This window comes from Pollicipes pollicipes, unplaced genomic scaffold (assembly GCF_011947565.3).
Source record: "Pollicipes pollicipes isolate AB1234 unplaced genomic scaffold, Ppol_2.1 Scaffold_7231;HRSCAF=8579_pilon_pilon_pilon, whole genome shotgun sequence".
NCBI classification, from domain to species: Eukaryota; Metazoa; Arthropoda; class Thecostraca; order Pollicipedomorpha; family Pollicipedidae; genus Pollicipes; species Pollicipes pollicipes.
Window position 1 is genome coordinate 952,947 of NW_023597034.1, and position 14,947 is coordinate 967,893.

General features: G+C 66.5%; 1 pseudogene; it reads right to left on the reverse strand.

Annotated features, from left to right (window-relative positions):
• LOC119109233 (katanin p80 WD40 repeat-containing subunit B1-like) overlaps positions 1-14,947 on the reverse strand; it is a 56,081-nt pseudogene that overhangs the window by 22,222 nt on the left and 18,912 nt on the right.

Below are 14,947 nucleotides of genomic sequence, written 5' to 3' on the forward strand. Positions count from 1 at the left end.
CGGGTCGTGCGGTCGTGGTCAGGCGGCGGCGCCACCTGCCGACCCGCAGTCAGGCCTGCCCGCCGAACGTGACCGGCGCACGCACAGTCGAAGGCTTTCGACATGTCCGACGTCACGCGGCCGGCGCCGCCAGCAGCGGGGTCGTCCGGCTGATTTCACGTGAGAAACGCACAAAGAACAGCGTAATGGGCGCTCGTGTTCTGCTACCCACGCCTGTTCCCAGCGCGTGGGAACGTGGGCGGCCAGGGCACCGCGGTAAACGCCCGCATCCGCGGCGCGGCCACCGTGTGAGAAACAAAAGAGGGCGAAGACGCCGCCTTGCGGAACACCCCCGGCGCGCCCCTCGCACGGGACGCGCTTGGCTGACTTTGGCCGCCGCTCGGCGGGTTAAAACGACGTGCGGCGGCAGAGCGTCATCACGCAGCCGCTTCACTTGCTCGACGCCCCGCGTCAGGCGAGCAGCAACAGAGCTAATCACCGGAACTGGGGTCAGACGGCAGCAATTACGGGCCCGCCGGCGCACGACAGCGGCCTAGTATCCCTTCCGGCACGGATCGTCTCGTTACGTCGGCCATCAGCGTTGTCTTCCGGCGACGCCGCTACAAGAAGAGTCCAAACACAACGGTAACAACCACTATATAAGGCTTAATACAATAACGCGAGTTTGGCTTCCATTTGCGGCTGCGTCATGCGTCAGGGACCATTGTCTATCAGAAGACAATTCATCAATTAACTCGTAAAGTTGGTTCGAAAGAACGCGGCCTATGCAGCCTTCAAGTGGAAAGGTCATCCCTGGCGGATTGTGCTGGAGTCCTTGTTCGGTTCGGCGTGTTGACATGGAAGGAACGTGTGAACGTCGCAACCAAGGACATTCATACCCCCGCCATTTGGATTACCTGCTAGGCACGAGCATTTAAGGCAATGGCCTTCGCCTACCGACTTACAAACCAACATTCCGCACATATCGTGTCACATATCCCTGCCGCAAGCGAATGGCCTTCCAATTAGCATTTACACACCTGCATTGGTAATAGCTACGTTTCTCTGACGAGGGGTAGTTACGCATGTCCGTCTCATACGTCTGCCCCTTCACCATCGGGGAGAGATCGATTCTAATCACCGCCAGTGGACAAGAATCCAGTTACCTGCGGATCAAGTACTTCCTCATCGCCGGCTACCGTTTACAACTGATCCAAATGGGCAAGTCGTTCGAATTCCAACAGAGCCGACACGAATGTTTGAACACTTGCATCTTCCTCTGTAATGACATCGGCACCGCGCATGCGACCGCGAAGACAACAATCACCGGGCTGCCGAAAAACGAAGGCCAACTCGCGAATCGCACGTAAATCTTGCAGTGTGGCTATATTTACAATCTCAATACATTCCGACCACGTTTGGTGACGACACACAACTCGCTACCGACGGTGCAGCCACATAAATAAACAGCTCGGAAGCATGAGACGAGACTAACATGGCGAAACCATCTGCCCCATAGGACCTCGTGAACGGCCCAGAACAAGCCGCAGCTCGTGTTATCGAGATTTCCAGAGCAAGGGCGAACCCGGCCGGCATCATACGGAGGCGCTCTCGGGCGTACCTGACGCCAGGAGGGCGGCCGCCCCGACCTCGACAGAGCTCGCGGCTCACGTGTGCGTCGGCGGGGCCGCTATCAGCCGATCGCTGAGGTCGGCCGACCTTCGCACGCCGCCGACGGGCGCCGGCCGGCACCCGACACCGCCGGCCGCGGCGGTGTCGGGTGCGGCACAGCCCAGGAGGGGCGAAGCCGCGTGAACCGGCCGCGCACCGGCGCGCGTCACAACAGCGCGTCCGGCGCCGGCCCCGCGCGTGCCGCTCTCGTGCGCCGCTCGGCCGAGCCGCCTGTTTGTCGGGTGTTGGCCCGGTATTCGGACGGCGAGCGGGTCACGCAGACCGCCACGCCACCGCCGCCGGCGCGTCGGCGCGACGCCGCAGCTCTTTGTTGGCGCCGTGTGACACGGCTTGCCGCCGCCGGCCGGCCCCGTCCGCGCGTAAATCAGCGTTACGTGCGGCGGCCAGGCCGCGGGCCATCCGACGCACCGCTGCGACGGCGGCCGTGGGAGCGGGAGCGGGAGGCGGCCCGGTGTCCGCCGGCGGCGCGGCCCGCTTCCGTCCGGCCCCGGCTCGGCCGCGGCGCCGCCCGTCCGCTGCCCACGGCCGATCCGGTCCGGGCCGGGCGGAGCGCGAGATGACGCCGACGCTCGCGGCCCACGTCGCCGGATTCCAGCCGGCCGGGCGGCTGACGGACGACGCAGGTCGCGGCGCCATGCGGCGGCTGGCGGGTGCTCCGCCCGGTCGGGCCTCGCCGGTCGCGATGGAGGTTTCGACTGGCGCCGGGGCCTCACACCTGAGCGGCACGACCGCGCCGTGCCACCCACACTGCCAGCTCCGCTGCAGCGTGCAAGTCACGGCGCGGCGGCGTGAAGAAACGGGCACGGCCGCGCGGCACGTCCTCGTGCCAATTACACGGCCGGGTCTCCGCAGCGCGTCAGCACAGAGGCGCCAACCGCGCCGGACAGCGGGCGCCGTCGACAGCGCAACAACAGGGCAACGGCACTTCGGCCAGCGTACAGACGCTGTTTGGCAGCTGGCTGTGAAAAGTATCGCTGGCCCCAGTCGAGACGGCCCAAAGCGGCGCATTCCGGGAGCCGACAGTGCCGACCTCGGCCAGCCGCCGTCGCCCGACCTCTAGGAGGACGCCTCTCCTGAGGCCCCTCCGCAGCCTGGCCACTGTCGGTGACGGCCGCTGCGTCATGCCGGGCCGGCCTCCCTGAGAGGTGGCGCCTCACTCCCTGACCGCCGCCCACACGACCGCCCGGCCACTGCGGCCAGCCCGGCGAACCGGACGCTCCGGTCTCGGACGCCACAATGGCAGGGAGCGTCAGCCGCCGCGGCCCACGCGCACTCACCAGAGGGCGAGGCGCCGGACGGTCGAGCCTCGGACGCGACGACGAAAGGGTAACGTCAGCCGCGGCGGCCCACGTCCACTCAGCGGGCCGGTCACAGAACAAAGGAAACAAAGATCGGACGCAACCGGCGCCTTCACGCGCCCGAAGATAACGATCATATGACGCGTCATATCAGAGATCTGGGTTTCACGGGTCCTTATACAGGATTTTCACCCACCAAGACGCCATTTTTGCTGCTGTTTTTGTCCCCGCAGTAAAACACCGCATCACGAATCCGCGGCAGCCAGGCCCAACACGGAAGCGCTAGATCTCCATCAGCCATCGGCTGGAACAGAAACAAATCGCCGTCTTGATGGGGTGGCCTGGTATCGGCGCCGCCGCCCGTCTCCGAGGAGCGGCGCCAGCCCTGCGCGCCGTGGCTCCGGTGTCGGGTGTCGGCCGGCCCGCTCACCGCCGCGGCACGCTCGCGAATCGGCCGGCCGGTGACCCCGGGTCACCGGGCGCGAGCGGCCCGTCTCCGAGAAGTGGCGCCAGCCCCCGCGCCCGCGGCTCGAGTGTCGGACCCGGCCGGCGCCGCGGCACGCTCCAGGCGCCGGGAGGCGTCGCGCGCCCCGGCCGTGCATGTCGAGCGGCGCCGGCCGGCAGCGGCGGCAGCGGCGGAGGCGGCCCGCCTGGTCCGGTCACGTCAGCTGCGCATTAGCGGTGTCGGCCACTGGCGTCGGCCGCACGAGCGGCGCCGATGCCGCCGCGGCGGCGAGGTGGCGCGGAGTTCGCCGATCAGCGCCAACTGGCCATGCCTGTATGCATGGATCTGTGAGCACGAGTGGACAGAACACTGTTTTTCCTCGCCATCACCCTCTGTTTTTATCACTCGGACGTCAGCGTACGGACGTCCATATCGCACAGTGGCATGGATGGAGTCTAAATGAGCACTTGCCTGTCGAATTTGACGGATGCAAAAACTCACTCCGCACGAAGGCGAGCTCAAAGGAGCTTATGGGGAACCACCATTAGCCACACGACGGCGCATGCTGAGCTCAGAGCGACAACACGCGGCTCGGCTCCAGGGCTTCAGATCTCGACCGCCAGCCCCGCCATTGCGGCCCGTCCGCCATGCCTCTGCGGCCGGCGATGCCTACCGGGCCGGGCCGCGCTGGCAACGCCGCCACGTCGGCCGGCCGGGCGCGAGGAAAACAGGCCGATGACGCAACTCCGCCGGCGCCGAGACACGTCGACAGCCGAGAGCTGCAATCTTTGCAGCCCCGCTTCTCCGCCCGTACACAGCAACCGGATACATGCAGAGGGCGAATACCGCATACGTCAACGACACAACCAACTGGGGCCGATCGAAAAGCAGGGCTCTACGAGGCTGTTTGACAGGCTGCGACCTCCCACATATCGTGTTTTTTTGTCGCCTGTAATCGGCTGTATTGTTTGCTCAACTGCTGCAGGAGATCGCAGCCAACGCTCAAGCTGAACTAACGTTGACTTCCTGAGACCTTGAGCCCGTCACTGGGGGCCCAAGGTAAGGGCGGACGCATCCAGCTAGGGAGCCGAATACCGTTGAATAGTTCTTGTCACCTAACACCATTGCACCAACCGGCTGCAAGTGGCAGGTGCCTCCCAGCCAGACCCAACGACCTCTGAAATTCGAAATGTCACGGCTTCTGTTGCTCGACGCAGTGAAGCCAGCCACCTTACCGCTACACCAATGCTTTTTGCAGCAAGCCTGCTTGTTTTCTGAACGACTAACACTTGCAACATCCAAAACCTCTCCCCGATTTTACGCAACATCGCCAGCGGCACTCAACTGGGCCTCGTTAATAGCCGCGGCTACATCACGGAAGCACATTACGCCCTTGTCTAACCAGTTCACCCCTTCAGCTGCTCTAGTTTGACCAGTTCTACCACCGGACCTGTCCGCTGCCCCGTTAAACCCCAACCCTGCCGCCACCGCACCGCCAGACGCTCGGACGCCGCCGGGACGCGGCCTGGCAGGCGCAGCCGGCGCGACGGCCGGCTAACCCGGCGTCATGCCCGAGCTGCGCGGCCGCCTCCGCCGGGGTCACGCCGGCCGGGTCAGAGGGCGCGGCAGGGCACGCCGACACGCAGCAGGCCGTGCGGCTCAGCCCGGCGGCACGGCACGCACAGTCTGCCGGCCGTGGGAGAGCGCCTCACCCGCCGCCCGGCCCGTAAACAGGTTACCGGAACCGGGCGCCGCCCGCCGCCTGCCGTGTTCAGACAGGCGCCGCACAATGGGCCAGCGCGACGAGAAAGACGGCGTGGGCAGCGGCGGACAGGCCGGCTGTCGGCGCCTCCGCAGCGGCTCGTTCACGGCGCGGCCCACATCTGCCGGCGCCGGCGCCGCGTGCAGTGGGAAGCGGCGTCGCGCCACGCTGCGGGGCTTCAAACAGGCCGGGAAGCCGGCCGCCCGCAGCACGGTCCCGGTCGGGTCAGCGACACCGCGGCCGGCCGCGTGCCATGCAACCACCTGTCACCGGCCGGCGGCGTCGCGCTCCCAGCCGGCCTCCCGGGCGCTGGCGACCTCCGGTGACCTGCCGCCCCTCCAGCGCAGGCCACTCGCGAGCCCGCGCTCACGCCGCGCGACGCCCGCCGCTCCGCAGAGCAAGCGCCTGCTCGGAAGTGCGTGACGGGCCTTAAACGGCCGTAAACGGGCCGGCGTCGAAGGCGCGCGACGCCGAATCGGCGTTCTCGCCACGGCGCCAGGCGAACGCCGCGCTCTCAGACTTCACTGCTGTCGTCGCGGCCGTCTCCGGGCAGCGCGACAGGCGGGACGGACGCGTGTCGTGGCTGGCGACGGCCGACGCCGGAGCGCCGCGCCGCAGCGGCGCTCCGGCGGCCGCGCCTCACGGGCCGGCCGCTTGTCTGCGGCGACTGCAGCCGCGCACATAAACAAACCCGGCGCAGCGCCGCAGCGGCAGACGCCAGCGCCACCGGCGCGGTCCGCATGACCGACCGATCCGTCGTGCGAGCCCGCCCCGGTGTGGGCGCCCACACCGCAGCCGGCCGCCGCGTGCGTGCCGGTGCCGGTGCCGGACCGGAGCCGGGCCGCTGCCAATCAATGAGGGCCGACCTGGGCGAGCCGGCCTCGTGCCGGAATCGATCGACGCGTGCGGCCCGCCGACGGCACGCCACCGCCGTCCGGCACCGACGGGCCGGCCGCGTCGGGGGCACCTCGTCACGGTGACGCAGGTATGTGGCGTCAAGGCCGGGCGTGACCGGAGCCCTTGACTCTGAGCCCTGAGCCCTGAGCCCTGAGCCCTGAGCCCTGAGCCCCGAGCCCTGAGCCCTTGACTCCACACACTCAGTTCAGCTTTGGGATTGAAGGAGGCGTTCAACGGATTACGATTTCTGAGCCCCAAATCCTCAGCGATATGGAGTTGAGACCGAGGAATGTTACGCATGCTCCTGAGGTGCATGAGTGCCATGAAGAGCTGCCCATTAACCAGTTCACCTCGGAGACAATCCTGCGTCTGTTGTCAAGCAAATTCAACGTCAAGCGAGCGACGCACATAGCACGCGGCAGCATCGCCAGAGCGCCAATGTCATGCCACATGTGTGGTTCACACGAACGACCCTGGGCGACACCGGGTGTTCCCAGCAGCCTGCTGTCGCTACCCAGCGTGGCCAGCCGCCCCGAAGCGGCGCCACGGACGCCGCGAGCGCGGCCAGGCGGCGGCGGCTCCCACCGCCGAGCAGGCAGGACGCCGCGGTCTGACCGCGGCGTGACCCAGCGCCCCGGCCGGTGGTGCGCACAAAGAGCCCGCCGCCGCAAGACCCCCGGCACGGGGCCAACCCGGCCGGTGCGCTCCAATCACTCTCTCACGCCGCAAGAGCCGGCAAAAAAGAGCGCGCCGGGTTACGGCGGGGTCCGACGGACGCGGCCGACACGACTGGGCCTTGGCTGAACGGCGCGCGGACTCGCCAAGGTTCGTCAAAGAATAACTCGACGGCCGGGACACAGAAACGCCATTGTAAACATGCCATTCATGGCGACTGAAACAATCGTCAAGGCTGATTGCCGGACAGTGTAGCCACCTACACGGCGAGCTGAAGTCGTGCGTCGCTAAGGTCCGCAGCTGGCGCGGAATGTGTCCGTGGCGGCCCGGCCGTCACAGATCAATACGTGGCCGTCGCCGCCGACCAAACAGCCGGCCCCGTCGCGACGTGCCACGTGCCGATCTGGGGCAGCGGTGACGGCGGCGCGGGTCAGCCGCACGCCCACAATACAGGCCAAGGGCGGCCCTTTGGCGACCGATCCGACTATTCCGGGAGCCGACTCCTGGCAACGGCAGCGACACGCCCCCCGGACGCGGGGCTTTCCGGCGCAGCGTTCACTGTTCTAGTCATCCTTCGGCCAGAAGGGCAACAGGCCCGGTGCCTATAATGGCGCGGCCGACCATCCCCGGACGTGGTCAGAAAATAAAGGGAAAATTGAGGAAAAGTGTTCCTGTTCCCCGTAATTGTCTGGTCAGACCAGTCAGCGCACTAATTTTTACTTAAGCCGTCCAAAACGCTGGCTGCCTCTCACAATTACGGGTGATCTGGATGACACGGCCTCCAATGCGTGCCCACGCTCGCCGTGAGCTCGCTCGGCGGGCGTGAGCAGTGCCAATGGATCGGGCTGCGCTCGGCGGCGCGGTTCGATTACCGTGGGCGGGAGCGCGGGGGCGGGGTGATTAGCCAGCTGTCGGTCGGTCCGCCTGACCTCGCCTGACCTCGGCCGGCGCTGATGGTCCTGTCGGCGGCCAGCGAGCCCTGCCGGCGCCGCCCCGGGACCGGCGGTAACCACCGGTGGACGAGCGGGCGGCGGTCTGCCCCCATTCGGCCCCTCCCCGGAGCTGGGAGGGCTGAGCGGCCAGTGGTCTGCCCCCATCCGGCACCTCCCCGAAGCTGGGAGGGCTGAGTGGCCAGTGGTCTGCCCTCATCCGGCCCCTCCCCCGGACCTGGGAGGGCTGAGTGGCCGGCGGTCTGCCCCCATCCGGCCCCTCCCTGGAGCTGGGAGGGCTGAGCGGCCAGCGGTCTGCCCCCAGCGGCGGCCCGTTCCAAAGGTGGCGAGGGCGCTCTGAGGACGCAGCTACATTGGATGCCAAGGCGGACGTAACGTGATCCAGGCTATCGGGCCACCGGCCTCGGTAGCCTCGGTACAAACCATTCTGACGCCGGTTATCAGTTCAAAATCAACACTAACGGTGGCGTCCACGACACGCGATAATTCCAATCAAACCGCTATTGTTGGCATGAGGTCTAAAAGCATATCCCCAGGTACATGCGAGATAAATTACACAACACTTTCATGCGAAGAGTGGAGAGTAATGGCAAAAGGAACGACAAAAACGGGAAAGCCGAGCCCGTGTTTATCAAGCATTATTCTAACGTACTGCTATGACCAGCATACAATTATAGCATTACAACTTCGTACTACTAGAACGCATCATAGCATGCTATTTGTATCCCATACATTGTATCCCTGGATGGCCACGACCGATACATAAAGGATAACACCATAACCCCAGAAGCTAGACTGGACCACATCCTCCGCTGGCTGCGACGCTGCCCTCTGGCAGCCCCATTTGGCGGCGTGGCCGGCCGGCTGGGCCGCCGTTCCGGTCCGCAGGCGGGCGGCCGGGCCTCCACATCACACTCGACGGCGGTCGCCCCCGGCGAAACCGAGCCAGCTTAACCACTCTCACCGAACCACTTGGCCAGGGGACTCCGCCCCTCGGGACGATACGACGGCCGAACCCGACCAGGATACGGGCAGGAGGGGGCTGTAACGTGTCACTGACCGCCGATCTCATGCGCTATCAGCCTGGTCAGGGTTTTAGGGCCGGATACCGGTACGCTTTCATAGACACCCACATCATGTGATATCAAATCTTATCACATGGACACCACGACAGACGACGCCACCGTTCACAAACGAGCGTGGAGTCACGCCTGCTTTCTCCGCGCCCGCTGCAGCCCTGCACCGGCAGGCGGCGATCGCCGTCGGTACAGCGCGCTCCAAGATAACTGGCCGCGGTGGCGTGCCGCCGGCCCATCGGACGGCTTCGCCGCCGCCTCTCTCCTGCCGACGCCACGGCGATCCACCGATGACCGCTGTCGTGCGGGTGATCTCACGCCGCGAGCTGCACAGAAACCCAGGACGCCGCTCTCGACCGGAGACGCGTGAAACTGCCGCACCGCGATGCTGGCACGCGATTCTTTAATGAATACTGACGTCACGCAAACGGTGTCTGGACCAGGAACGTCGGGCTTTCCAAATACCAGAAAAAGCTTGCTTGTTAAATACGTTGGTTTCTGGGACTGGTCGCGGCACGAGCCAAGTCACCACAGTTCTACGCCAGTAATAACGTATCTAGAACGAGGCCAGATGTACTGACACCAGTCTCCCAGGCAACCCTGCATCTACAGTTTGGGCCACTGGCGGCGCGGCCCAGCTGCGCCTGGCGTGGCTCCGCGGGCCGGAGTGGCTCCGCCGCGCCATACCTGGCCGGCAGCACGCGTGTCGACCGTCGGGAGAAAGCCCCTGCCAACGGCCGGTCGTCACTCACAGTCCGCGCGGCGCCCCGGAGAAACCGAACGAACGGACGGGCACCGGCCGCCGCCGCCGCTCGCGCCGGTCCAGTTATCGTGGAGATGAACGGCGCGGCGGAAGTGACGTCAGACGCCGGCTCGCCGGCCGCCAGCTGTTGTTTTCCCACGGCGCCGCGCGGCCGCCGGCAGCCGGCGACTATCTGTATCAGACGAGCCACGAGTAACCCACAGCGAGGCGCAGCTCCCAGCGCTGCCAGCGGCCGCCGCTCCTTGGGCCCGTCTGGTGCGAGCAGCCCCGTGACCTGGTGCGGCGCGGCCTCCACCCGAGTCCGACAGCCCTCGCCGTGCGCCGCGTCCATCCTCGGACCCCAGTCGCCGAGTCGGCACGGCCACGGTCACCGCCATGGCAGCAGTGACGTCAGAGGAGGACGGCATGAGCGTGCGCCGATCCAGCCGCGTCCACATGGTGGTACACAACACCCCTCCGCCAGGGACGCGCAGCCCGTCTGCGGAGGTGACCCGCCCGACCGCCGATCTCGGGTCACAGTCTCCGATGACCTTCACGCCAACCGGCGGCGGGATGTGTCTCTTTCCCGGGCGCGGGCAGAGGACACTGACGCAGCGCAGCGCACCGGCGCACCGGCGACCCGGGGGGCCGACCTTGGCCCACAGAGCCGCCTGATGGACGGGCAAGGGGCGCCGCCCGACGATGGATACCCGCGCCCGGAGGTCAGCACCCAGCTGCAGCCCTGCCGCGCATGTCCTTCATGAAACGTGAGCGCCGGGAGGCAGGCTTGCTCTGCCCGGCCGCCCGGGGTCGCAGGAAGCGGTGTCCCACTGAGTCCGTGTTATGGGTCTGCGTGACGAACGTGACGGAGCTCTCGGTCGCAGCAGCCAGTCCCGGAGTCATACACACGCCGCCCCCGCCCCTCTCGAAAGCCAATGACAAGGCCTCGGGGCGATAGACAGCACGCCCGGAGTAACCAAAAGAGCCCGCCCGGCCGAGGCCGGCCACTCACCATGATGCAGTTGGGCTTGCCGACGGCCCATAGGTTGACCTTCTTGTCATCGCCGCCGGTGACGAGCACGCGGCCCGACTTGTGGCCCAGCGCCAGACAGTTGACGTTGGAGCTGTGCGCCACAAACTCCTCTGTGGACACAGCGGACGACAGCCGGTCAGGCGCGACAGGCGCGACGCGCGGTGACGCCGCGGTGACGGCGACGCCGACACGCCGCAGATGACGGCCGCTCCGGCCGGAAGCCGCGCGCGCGCGCGCCGCACGGCCGCGCGCGCACAATGGCGCCGGTTCGCTGGCTCGCGCCAAAACGGCGCGCGATAGCGACAGCGGTGGGTTGAGGTGGAGGGAAGAGGGCAAATGAAATGCGGATCTTGTTAGCACGTGGTTCAGGGGATGGATCGGCAGCGCGGAGGGTGTGTTCGGTAGGGCTGTGACAACACTGAGAACAACGCTACCACGGGTAAAGTGCTGACAACGAACGCTTAACACATGACAGGGGAACACTATACGTGCGGCAACGGCATAGGTGTTGCAAAGATTAGCCACCGTGCGACAAGAACATGGCAGATGGGGCTGGAGTGGAACGGGGCTCCTCGTTATGTCCTAATCGGCACAAGCTTTACGAAACATAATACACACCGTCGAAATCCGGGGAGGAAACGACGTTCGGGGAAACTCCTCAGACAAATTTCCTAGTTCCAAACTGAACCACGCCTGCCGTCTACGGTTAGCCGGTGCGGATCACAGCCGCCTGCCACCGACGGCTGACAACCTCGAGCCTCGGAGTCACGCGGCCCGACGCAGCAGTCTGTCGCCCCACCCGGGACGCCTACTTCGGTCACGACACCGCCGCCATCCGGGTCAGAGGCGCCTGCCACGCGGCCCGGCCGTGGCAGCCGGGCGTGCCGCCGTGGCCGGTGTCACGCGGCAGCCCGGCCGCCGCCGCCGGCGCAGCTGCTGCTGCTGCTGCTGCTGCGGCGGCGGCGGCGGCGGCGCGCACTTGTGGGCCGCTCGCCGGACCGTCATGTCGGCGTCATAGGCGCGCGGTGCCGCCGCCAGTGCACGCAGCCGACGCCGTCAGTCACTGCCCCGCCGCCCGGCTTGGCCTGGGATCCAGGCCCGGGCTCAGGCCCATCGGATTTGGACATACCGGACAGGGATCTGGGCGAGGACTTAGGGAATCAGATTTGAGCGGAGCTTCGCGTCAGGGTATCTGCGCTTGGGCGAACGCGCGTCTGAAAACTTGGGAACTCTGTTCACCAGTAAATCACGGCTCAAGTTCAGCCGCAGAGATGGGCTGAGGCTCGGACACGGGCCGCAGCGCCGGACCGGGCTCGGAGAGGCGCGTAATCACCCTCCAGTCAGAGCCGCCTGCCCAGGGCTCCCAGCCGCGCGCCGGATGACCGCCGTGTGCAGCTTCCGTGGCGGAGCGCCAGCCATAATTGAAAACGCGAGAACCCCACCGTGGCGGGGATCGATCACGATCAACAGGCGCCGTGTGCCCGGCCGCCGGAGCAGCCGGCGCCAGCTGAGTCCGCGGCTGGCAGCGGGCTGCCGCCGCTTCTCAGGCGGCCGGGACCCGTGACGGCCGCAGGCCGGGCCCCGGACCCCACAGCGCCGTAGGTCGCGGCGCCCACACAGCGACGCGCGCGCGGCCGACGATCGCGCCGCCGCCGCCAGCCGGCCGGCGTGCAGGCTCAGGCTCGGTCGTGTGCCCACCGCTGCCGGACGCCCGCCATCCCCGAGCCGCCGGTCCGCGCCTGACCTCCCCCGGCGGCGATCACCGTCCGGCGTACCCCATTCCAGTGGCGTGGCAGCGGCCATTAGCGGCCTGTAATGACGCGGAACTCGACGTGCGGAGCCGGGGACTCACACCCAGTCATGCACACAGTCATTCTCGGCGGCGTGCCGGCCGAGCCAACGGGAGACCGCGCCAAGTCAGCGGCCACGCCGGGCGTGACGACATGCTGTAATCAGCATCCTTTCCGTTGAAGTGCAGTCGCCAGGTATGATGCACGACTGAGATTTTCCAAGCGCTTGACGAGGAGACGCACGGCTGAGATTCCCAGCCAGCGCTCGATGGAGAGAAAGCGTCGCTTCATTCCCCGGCCGGTATGCCGTGCCGCAGCGCGTCAGCAGCGGCGGACGATAGCACCCGTCGGCGGCCCTGCACCGCGCGCGGCCGCGATGTCGCCGGCGACTGTGGCGCGGGCCGTGCGGCCGCAAGGTCACGAGCGGCCACAGGTGCCAACGGCCCGCGGCCGGCGCGTGACCAGAGCGCCGCGCCGCCTCGGTCACGGCCCAGCTCGGCCGAGAGCGCCCGTCATCGGCCGCGCTCGGGTGCCGGCCACGCGACGCCGCGCTACTGGCGGCTGCTGTCCCAGCGAGTACGCTCGGCAGCCGATTTGTGCTGACCTGGCGACCACGGCGTCAGGGACAGAGCCGCCAACCGGACTTACCACACCTTCTCTATCGGCTTTCATCGACAGCACGCGCCGGACCAGGCGCAACAGCTGCTCCGACGGTGCGCAAACGAGGAAACCACCCTGCCTCAGTGCGAACGTCCGCAGCTAGACTGACCAAACTGATGCCGCGGCGGCCAGTCGCGTCTGCCGGGTAGCCCGCGCTCCAGTGGCGACCGGCACTGTCCCGATGACAAGGGGCCGTGCTTGGTGGCTGCACCCTCGGTCGGTAGACCAGTTCCCACCCAACTAGCATATGTCCTGATCAGTAAATGGGCACTGGAGCACGCGGGAGCTTGTGTAAGCCGTTTCTTACCGCCCCTGCATTTTCGATACCGTTAACAGAAAACAAACAAAACAAACCGCGGAAATTTGGCATAACAGATAGCGACGCCAAACGTTCGACCGTGCGTCACGTCACCAACGCGGCGGTCCTCCCCTCGCAGTTTGGGTGTTAGATGATGGGTGTGAAGTAATGGTACTGACACCAGGTACCATCACCTCACACCCATGAGGCGAACGAACCGGAATTTACCACGGCCCGTCTTCATGCTCGCGACCACGACGCGTACCCGAGACACGACCCAAATGGATATAAATCACATCAGCCGGAAAACATTCTGCAATCTTCAGTTCTGCCGCCTTTATCGCGACAGCCATCTGCGCTCGTTTGGTTCCAATTACACATGCAGATCGACTTCAAACTTCAGCATGAGTCAAAGCCTAACGACACGACTTCAGCGGAGGTGTGGGATTCTAGCCATGTGGGTAAAGTGACGAGGTGATAGGGAGCCGAGGAGATACGCGCGCCGACCGTGACGGGGCTGGCATCCGTCTGCCGGCGGTGCCCGTGACGTCAGCGGGGCGCGCGCGTCTCCGTGACCGTGACCGGCGGCGGCGCCCGGCAGGGGGCGACAACCCGGCGGCCGGCGCCGGCGCCGACCCCGGCGACCTTGACGCTCCGCCGCGGAAGGGAGCGCGCCCGTTGCGGCGGCGAGGGGCGGTGTGCGGGGGGGGGGGGGGGCAGGTGATGAGCCGGTCTCCCCCCCACCTGGCGCGATGCGTTGCCCGGATGGCGTCCCGCCCACGGCGCGTGCCCTCGTTACGACCAACCGACACGCCGCGGCGCGAGAAGGCAGCGCGACCGCCGCCGAGCGGCCAGCTCGGTGGCCGCTGGGGAGGTCGCCGAGGGGCGCATTTGTCGAGGGGCGCATCACCAGCCGTGCGGCCGCACATGCCGCGCGCTACCACTACCGGCCGCCGCGCGTGCTGTGACGTCACGGCGGGGCGGCCGTCAATGGCGGGCGGCGGCGCGAGGCCGCCCGTCAGCGCGGCACGTGGACAGTGCGCCGGCATTGTGTCCCGCCAGCGGTGTCGAGCTGGGGCGGGGCGGGGCGCGCCGCGGCGCCGGGAGTGTGGCGCTGCCGGCAGGACCGCGCCGTGCAAACCACACCGCTCAGCAGCAGCGCAGCGTCGCTGGGATAACGCCCTGCATGCACGCCGAGGGCTGGAGCGGAGCACGCACACTGGAGAGGACAGGATCGCGTTGTGCCTGATGGTAGCTACCTCACAACGTTAAAAACCAAACCAACGGGTCGGGTTTGCCCTAAAATCAACTCTCGCGACCCGCACGGTGTTCAAGAGAAAAAATTAAAGATCAACCCGCTTTGAATCACACGATTGGTGTTTGCCTCGTACAGCCGATCATACACACCCGCTAACGATCGCGCGCAGACGACCACCTTGAGCTCATATCCGCCGTCGGCCGAGCGTCTCCTCTAATCCCGTAGCGTGTCTCGCCTCTTTGACCTAATTGATTTCATGTTAATCGGGAGCTAAAAGCGTATTCCAGCCGATAGCACCGCGCTGCATTAGTTATCAGGCGGCGCCGGCCAGGCCGCACGATATCGCCCCCCCCCCCTGCCCAACTTTTTTCAGCCGGCGGCCCACATTCAGA